This window comes from Equus przewalskii, chromosome 20 (assembly GCF_037783145.1).
Source record: "Equus przewalskii isolate Varuska chromosome 20, EquPr2, whole genome shotgun sequence".
In the NCBI taxonomy this organism is placed as follows: domain Eukaryota; kingdom Metazoa; phylum Chordata; class Mammalia; order Perissodactyla; family Equidae; genus Equus; species Equus przewalskii.
Window position 1 is genome coordinate 18,502,620 of NC_091850.1, and position 9,805 is coordinate 18,512,424.

Here is a 9,805-nt window from a genome sequence, read left to right on the forward strand (position 1 = left end):
CAATTACAATAGTAACCTCAAAGATCACTGATTACCGATCATCATAATAAATATAACAATAATGAAGAAGTTTGAAATATTGTGAGAATTACAAAAATGGGAAGCAGAGACACAAAGTGAGCAAATGCTGTTGGAAAAATGGCACTGATAGACTTGCTTGATGCAGGGTTGCCACAAACCTTCAATTTGTAGAGAGGTAATATCTATGACGTGCAATGAAGCAAAGTGCAATAAAACAAGGTGTGCCCGTGCCTCCCAAAGACCCTACCACCATTCACCATCGCATTTGGCATTAGGACTTCAACATATGAATTTGGGGTGACACATTCAGTTTATAGCACACCTTTTGCCCTTAGTTGCATGTGGGGTCTTCCTACGACTTCCCTGGACATAAAGCATAAGAACTTGAATAAGATTTCAATTATATCCATTATTGGTCCCCAGGAGTAGAGGGTCTTGTGAATTTCAATTCTTATGAGTTTGTCCTCAAGGTAAAGTTATTTAATTGTGATTAAAATCTAAGCATCCAGAGAGGTCTGTGTTAAGCATTCCTCAGATTTACTGGGGATACCCTGACTAGACATTGGCAGGAGTAATTTTTTTAAACTGTCAGTCTGGAAGGATTTTACCATTTACTTTTTGATATAAACAGATTTTATCCGGCACTTAACAACAACTTGACCTATGTTTCGTGTGGTACAACAAAAAATTTCAGTGAAAAATAGAAACCAAGAGTGCTGGATTTAAAGCTAGAAATATTTAAGAGAGGGGGTGTTTACAGGTACTTCTTTCTGTTTACCATCTTAAAATGGATACAGTACCAATGAAGGTTCTAGGGTTTTATTTCATCCCACATTTAAAATGTTCTGAATAAACGCATGTGGTTTACTTTCGCAATGTTTATAGAACACAGTTAAACAGCTTTCAATGTCTAGAGTTAACCTCCAAATATTACACGTTTTCTCAAAGTACAGCATAGTCTCCTGAGCAGGGCTGGACAGTAGGTGCATTTATTCTATGCTTTTTTATTCGAAGCCAGTTCCATTAACTGTACTGAAACTCCAAGCCTTAGCTTGGTGATAGCTACTTGTGGTAAATGATATTTATTGTCCTCTCATCTTTCTATTTTGGGTGGAGGAAAGATACTGTTAGATACTTTGAAAGCCTTTCAGGAAAATCAGGAAGAAAGAGATTTCCTTTCCTTCTGGAAATGCGACACTTAGAAGGATGTAGGCTGTATTCCTTAGGCCAATGATCAGGCATGGCTAGCTGTAGACAGTGATGACTTTGCCGGGTCTGTGGTCTCTTGCTTATCTCAAGGCCTTGGGGAATAAGACCAGGGCTGAGGGCTGAGGGGACTGCTTCTCCAACCTTTCCTCAGAGTAGGAAGCAACTGTACCTTGACTGACTAGCTCTAAGACTGGAGGAGACCCTGCTTTTTCCTAGAGATGTGGAGACTTTCTTTACAGAACTAAAATTCCATTATAATATTCTCTAGTCAGAATCACAGAAAATCTTTTATTCAAGCCTTTCCTTGTTGATTAGGGACAGTTTCTCACCTTCCCGGTTCCTTTTAGCTTTGACCTTCCTTTGAAATATATAGGGACTCTGTTTTGACTTTAGAATTAGAAGGAAACGGAAACAGAGTAACAGAAGAACAAATTCCTAAATAATAGAGAAGAAACTTAAAAGCTAAATTTCAAACACTCTCCTGAGCTTTTAGGCTAGGGCTTTTTGGGACTGCCTGAACACATTTACCAGTCCACTTGCTGTAAACAAAGTCACTAGTGGGTATTTATGAATAGATCTGTTTCCTCCTCTTTTGCTATATCACCAGGCCATGAGAGCTCTCGTAGCTTAGTTTCTTAAAATCAATGCACAGAAACTAGTTCTCATAAAATCTATTAGAAAAAAATTAGAGAGCCCATGGCTGATTAAACTTCTCATTAGACTCATCTAAAGAATTTAGGTACATATAATTATACGTGTTAATTTTTATAAGGATTAGTGTTTACAGCATTGAATGAATGTTAACTGACTCAAGTGCAAAGCCAATCAGCCTTATAGGAAACTAAATGTTTCTTGGAGATTTTCAGATACACCTCAGTATCCTCTGCCTGATAATTTTTATTTAAATGCACGTGTGATGGTTAATTTTATGTGTCAACTTAACTGGGCTGGGAGATTCCCAGACAGCTGGTAAAACATTATTTGTGGTGTGTCTGTGAGGATGTTTCCAGAAGAGATTAGCATTTCAACTGGTAGACTGACTAGAGAAGATAGGCCTCACCAATGTGGGTGGGCATCATCCAATCCATTGAGGGCCTGAATAAGACAAAAAGACAGAGGAAGGGTGAACGCGCTGCCTGCTTAAGCTGGACTATCTATCTTCTCCTGCCTTGGACGTTGGCACTTCCGGTCATCAGGCCTTCGGACATGGCCTGAATTATACCACTGGCTTTCCTGGTTCTTCAATTTGCAGACAGCAGATTGTGGGACTTCTCAGCTTCCATTACCATGTGAGACAATTCCTATAAATCTCTCTCTCTTTTTCTCTCTCTATATCTATATCAAGATATATATTAATACAGCATATACGATATAAATAAAATGACTGAATCTCAAACCCTCATCTTACTGATATCCACTGGTTTATTCTCATTCCTTTCTCCTGAAAAGGTGAAGTGTGGGAACAGTGAAGTAAGACACACTGTGATTGAGAATTTTAGATATTTTTTATATGTTTATTGGAAATATATCCAATTGAAACAACCTAAAAGTTCAACACTAAGACGTTGGTTAAATAATGTGCAATAGACATTATTAAAATGGTGTTGCAAGTAAATATTTCCTGATATAGAAATATCTTCATAATATATTGTTAAACTTAAAAAAACTCACTAAAAACAAAAAGCATATATATGATAACACTCATAAAGAGGTAAATGTATATGCATAAGAAAACTTCTAGGATAGCATTATTCTGTAGAAATATAATACAAGCCACGTATGTCATTTAAAATTTTCTAGCAGCCACATTAAAACAAGTAAAAAGAAATAAGTGAAATTAATTTTAATAATGTATATTTGTCAATATAGCCAAAATATTATTAAATATTAACATAAAACAAAATATTAAGATAAGTAAAAATTATTAAAGAGCTATTTTACATATTTTTGTACTGTTTTTGAAATCCAGTGAATATTTTACCATTAGAGCACATTTCAACTTGGACTAGATATATTTCACTTGTTCAATGGCCTCATGTGGCTAGTGGCTACCATATTGAATAATGTAGAGCTAGAAGGAGGTACATCAAAATATTAATAGTGGTTATCTATAGGTGGTAGAATTATGAATTCATCTTTTTGCTTACTTATATTTTCTAGTTTTTTCAATAAACATCTATTATTTTAATAATAAGCTTAAAAACCTATGTTTATTTTAAAGTGTTTTGTAAAGGGACTTCAGATTTTGTGGTGCAACTCCCATTTGTTCATACCTCTAAGAAGTCCTCTATTAGAAGACGTAGTCTGTGCTTTCAAGGCAGCTGAAGTGTATTAACACAGACTCTTCTGTCAGTACTACAGGCAGTCAGGGGATTGTGTGTGTGTGTGTGTGTGTGTGTGTGTGTGTTTGCGCGCATGTGCATACGTATGTGTGTGTGAATGGAGATGGTGTATGAAGGGCTTTCTGTGGATACTGGCGATCCCCACAGACATGGAGGTGTGGTGGCCTAGAGGCTTTCAGTGAGGATCATTAACCTGAAGTGATAGTCCTCAGTCTCAGTCTATTCCCTTTTTTTCACCAGAGTGTCCTCACATTTGTTAGCCCAGGATGACCTATTGGACTAAACACAAAATCTGGGCTAGATAGTTCTTGGGTTGCGTTGTAGAGGTTAAGCATGAACATTTCAGAGCAGTTGGGGCCAGATTCCCATCAAAAGCAACCTCTTGAGAATTTGGAGTACTCAAGTATTAGCCAAGTTAGGGTCTAGTTCAATATTCTTCTGAAATGACACACTGGAATTATTTTGTCAGAGGGAGCTATGGAATGTACCCCACCATGTGATCGGAAAGCCCTGAACTATAAACAATGGAACTATTAGAATGCCAAATGGAGTCATATGGAAATCAGTGACACTTTACATGCTATCATCTTAGTGACCTCATAACAAACATTGTATTCATTAAAACTTTGCACTTGGGGTACCTTGACTTATGTCAATGATAGTCTAAAATACTGGACTAAATAATTTCTAATTTCTTTGGCTTTTATTAAAGTAAAGTTAATTGTGATAAACTCATTTGGTATTAATGCCAATGTCGTAAGTACTTTATCAGATTTCTACCCACAATTCATTATTAATTTTTCAGGAGATTCCCAGATGTCCCTGGGATGGAATTAGGGTAGAAATGAACTGGTTCTCCAAGGGTATGATTAGAACAGTTTGAGCCAATCTGACAAAGCCTCATGTGCCTGTAAGTGTAAAGTCCTTGCCAAGCCACATGTGCACCAGACCACGGGAATTCCTTGGCATTATTTTCCCAAGCAGGAGGCTTGGGTGGTGGGGCACTCACCAGATCACTCAGTTGTTCTTCCTTTTTGTTTTAAAAATAGAACATTCTTACAAAACAAGCCTCATCCCTGGTTTTTAAACCATAAAATTCTGAAGCGGGGCTTTCAGGAAACCACTCTATTTTTGAGTGAAATGTCTCTAAGTCCCATCATCATATTCAACTGTTGCGCTCTCTGCAGAACACCTTGATGGTCTATTAGTAGAACCATTTCACTGACTGAAAATACTGATGTAGAATTAAGGAGAAAAGATGCCACCCCTCTTCTTTGTTTGGTTTGTAAGAATTAATTGGTATTTTCCAGGGCTTTTTTTTTTTTGACTAGATGACACAGAACATAGAATCTACAACTGCTCTGTTCCCTGTTTCAGAGAGCAGACCATGTGAGGAAGAACACGCTTAATAATATTACTTGAAATGGAAAATTTAGTCCCCCTCTGTTCAAGTATAGTCACAGAGAGCTTATAATCTTTCAAGCCTTTCAACTTGGTAAAGATAATCCAGTGACCCTTGTTTACTAAAGATTATGGAAATACTCCCTATCAATTAGGGTAGGCCAATTGCTTTAACAAATAGACCTCAAAGTACATAATGGCTCAAATATAATACAAGTTCGTTTCTTACCCATATGTGCTGGGCAGGGGAATAGGTTGGCAGATTCCCTCCTCCACACAGTCATTCAGAAATCCAGGTTGATGGAGGCCTTACCAACTTCAGCATGTGGATGTCCCACGGTCCCCCAACTAGGGGAAAAGAGCAGAGAGAAAATGCATAGGAGAGTTTTATGGACCGGATCTGGACAGGGCATGTAACGTTTCCATTCACTTTTCATAGGTAAGGACTCACTTATTTGTTCTCACCTAACTGTAAGAAAGACTGTGAAATGTACTTCCTGGCTGGGCAATCGTTTTTCAAATGATCTCTACACTATGGATGTGGGCCATGAATTTTTAGTGGACAGTTAGCTATCTCTGTCTCATGTTCTGTCATTTTCCTTTCGAGAAAATTTATTTCATTTTCCCTCTCAAGCTTTAAGAAAACTTCATACAAATTTGTGTGGGCATAGCTGGGCTCCAGGTCCTCTTCACTATAGGCATGTTCTAATACTGGTTTAGTTGTTTTTACCATTACACTCATGAAAAAATAATGCATGTGCAAAGGCTTTGTAAACTACAAAGAATTATCCAGTTGTAATTATGATGGGTTTTAGCACTAGACCTGAAGTGTGATTTTTAAAGGTTATCTTGCTGAGCTAAATCAGAAAATTGCAATTCCATTTACTAAATAATATTATATAATGACATGTAAAATACATATAGGTAAAGACATCAGTCCTCATTGTGCAGCTTGATGAATTTTCAGAAAATGAACATCAAGACCCATAGTACTAACAGCATTTAGACAACCCTTTCATGCCAATTCTTTTTTTTTTTAATAGAGTTTATGATAGCTTACAACCTTGTGAAATTTCAGTTGTACATTATTTGTCAGTCATATTATGGGTGCACCACTTCGCCCTTTGTGCCCACCCTCCACTCCCCTTTCCCCTGGTAGCCACTAATCTCTTCTCTTTGTCCATTGTTTGTTTTTCTTCCACATATGAGTGGAGTCGCACAGAGTTTGCCTTTCTCTATATGGCTTATTTCATTTAACATAATACCCTCAAGCTCCATCCATGTTGTTGTGAATGGGACGATTTTATCCTGTTTTATGGCTGAATAGTATTCCATAGTATGTATATACCACACCTTCTTTATCTAATCATCAGTTGATGGGTGCTTCAGTTGCTTCTACATCTTGGCTATTGTGAATAATGCTGCAATGAATACAGGGGTGCATGAGTTTCTTTGAATTGCTGATTTTAAGTTCTTTGAATAGATATCCAGTAGTGGGATGGCTGGGTCATATGGTATTTCTATTTTTAATTTTTTTTTATTGTGGTCATAATAGCTTATAACATAGTGAGATTTAAGTTGTACATTATTGCTTGTCATATACCATATAAGTATGCCCCTTCACCTCTTGTGCCCATCCTCCACCCCTCTTCCCCTGGTAACCACTAATTTATTCTCTTTGTCCATAAGTTGGTTTATCTTCCACATATAAGTGAAATCATATGGTGTTTGTCTTTCTCTGTCTGGCTTATTTTGCTTAATAAGATGCCCTCAAACTTCATCCATGTGGTTGCAAAAGGGGCGATTTCCTCTTTTTTATGGCTGAGTAGTATTCCATTGTGTATATATACCACATCTTCTTTATCCAATCATCCATCTATGGGCACTTAGGTTGCTTCCATGTCTTGGTTATTGTGAATAATGCTGCAATGAACGTAGGGGTACATAAGTCTCTTTGAATTGTTGATTTCCAGTTCTTTGGGTAAATACCTAGTAGTGAGATAGCTTGGTCATATGGTATTTCTATTTTTAATTTTTTGAGAAATCTCCATACTGTTTTCCATAGTGGCTGCACCAGTTTGCATTCCCACCAGCAGTGTATGAAGGTTCGTTTTTCTCCACAACCTCTCCAATATTTGTTAATTTTTGTCTTGGTTATTTTAGCCATTCTAAGGGGTGTAAGGGACTATCTTAGTGTAGTTTTGATTTGCATTTCCCTGATGATCAGTGATGATGAGCATCTTTTCATGTGCCTATTGGCCGTCTGTATTTCTTTGGAGAAATGTCTGTTCATCTCCTTTGCCCATTTTTTGATAGGGTTGTTTGATTTTTTTTGTTGTTGAGTTGTGTGAGTTCTTTATATATTATGGAGATTAACCTTTTGTTAGATATATGATTTGCAAATATTTTTTCCCAGTTGGTGGATTGTGTTTTTGTTTCAATCCTGTTTTCCCTTGCCTCATAGAAGCTTTTTAGACTGATAAAGTTCCATTTGTTTATTCTTTCTATTGTTCCCCTTGTCTGAGAAGACATCTCATGCCAATTCTTAATCAATATACCCCCCCCCCTTCCCCAGAGATCACTTAAAGTTTAAATAAATGGAATTACACTGTGTGGATTTTTTTTTTCTGTGAGATTAGTTTATATTGTTGTGTGTGGCAGTAATTTGTTCATTTTTATTACTGTATAGGATTCCACTGTATGAATATACCACAATATATTTATCTATTTTACTCTTCAAGGGCATTTTGATTGTTTCAGTTTTGTGCTATTGTGAATAACACTGCTGTGAACATTTTTGTACATGTTCTTTTGTCTGCATATGTACACATTTGTGTTCAGTATTTACCTAAGAATGAACTTTCTGTCTCACTGAGTAGGGATATATTCTCTTTCAATAAATTACAGCTAAACAGTTTTTTCAAGTGGCTGTAACAACTCACTTTCCCAGTAGCAGTGTATTAGAGTTCCACTTCTCCACATCCCAGCCAACACATTACTGTTAATCTTCTTACTTTTAGTCACTCTGATGTATATGTAGTGGTTTCAGATTTTCCCGAAGATTAATGAACTTGAGAGCCATTTCAGATTTAGTCATCTGGGTATCCTCTTTTATGAAATGCCTGTGCATGACTTTTGTCAATTAAAAGAAAAAGAGTTATTGGTCTTTCTTATTACTTTGTAGGAATGTTTCATCTACTCTGGATACGAGTCCTTTGTCAGATCTACACTGCACATATCTTTGTCCATTCTGTGGCTTACCTTTTCATTCTTTTAATGATGTTTTTGAATGTACAAAAGTTACTAGTTTCACCATCGTTTTCTTTAAGGATAATGCTTTTTTTGTGTAATGTTTAAGGAAGCTTTTCCTACTCTAAGAATATATAGATAGTATACTTTTTTCTAGGACTTTTTTTGTACCGTGTTTCATATATGTATATGTATATATAAATATATATAATCCAGTTGAAATTGAGGTTTTATTATGGTATGAAGAAAGGTCAAAATTAATGTATTTTCAGTCAACTGGATATCTAGTTGACCTAGCATTATATATTGAAAAAACCCTTCTTTCACCACTTATAATAGTGCATTGGTGTCTTGCCTAGATTCCCATTTACCAAGCCAGTGCACCCATAGCCTCAGATGCTGTGTGTCAACTGCTAACAGTTCACAGCTTCCTACCATCTTCAGAGAATTGCTCATCTTCTAATGGGAACCATCTCCTCTGGGCAGTTACGTTCCCCTTGGGGATGTTCTTCAGCCAGTGAATGACTAATGTGGGGGACTTCCTTGCCTCAAGAAGGATCAACCTGTGGTGTGGTTTATGCTTCTGAGCCTTCTCCTGTAGATTAAGCTATAGCTAGCTTTTACCCAGGACTGCATCCTTGCTTAGCTCTTTCTGCTTTCCAATTCTGCTTGACTCTTTCCCTATATAGAATTTTTTTCCTGGAGAGCACTCTTTGGGTTTGTATATTACAAATCCTGTCTCAGGCTTTTCTTCTAGGGAACTCAACCTAATACGGTCTTTTCCAGAAGTGCTCCTAGGAAGCACACCTTAAGCTTGGGATTCCAGGTTGGGTCACTTTCTGGCAGTATAACAGAATATCTTGTCATCAGATTTGGTAGTCTGTTATGATATGCAATAGAAGTACAGTTTCTTAGATTTTTCACCCATGGTGAGCTGGGATGGATATAGTGGAAGAATTTGCACCAGTTTGTACAATATCTCTGGCATGTGGAAGGTAGCAGAGAAAGAATAATTACAAGGACTGTGAAATTGGGTGGCTATTGTTGACTGCTGATGAAAATAGAAAGTCATAGGCTCGGGGCAGTCACTCACCAATTTAAAGCAAAGTGTGAGAGTTAGGGATCATTGTAGACAGCTTCAGAGTGACCTCATTTTCTACTAATGGAGGAGAGAGAGGTATGAAGATCAGACACAGGACCTAATTTTTAAGAGTGGAAAGGCTGAATTCTCAGCCTAGCTAAGATAAGGCCGTGATAGAGAAGGAGTGAGACTCTAAGACCTGATGTGAGGTGATCTTGATAGATGAACTTGAGCATGGAGATTCCCTTGTGCTTTCAGGTTTCAGAAGTAGCATCGACTCTCCATTGTTGGATGGAGTCTCTCTTTCTTGAAGACTATGAGGCAGGTAGCAATGTTTTGTTGGTTCTCCTCAGGATCTGCCCTCAGTTTACCTCCTGACTGCTGGACCAGTACTAGGATTAAATTTCATCATGAACCAGCTGGGCATGTGCAGTGAAAACTAATGGAGGCAGTGATTTTATGTTAAAAGGCCATCAGGACCTAACTATTATAGTCTGATAGG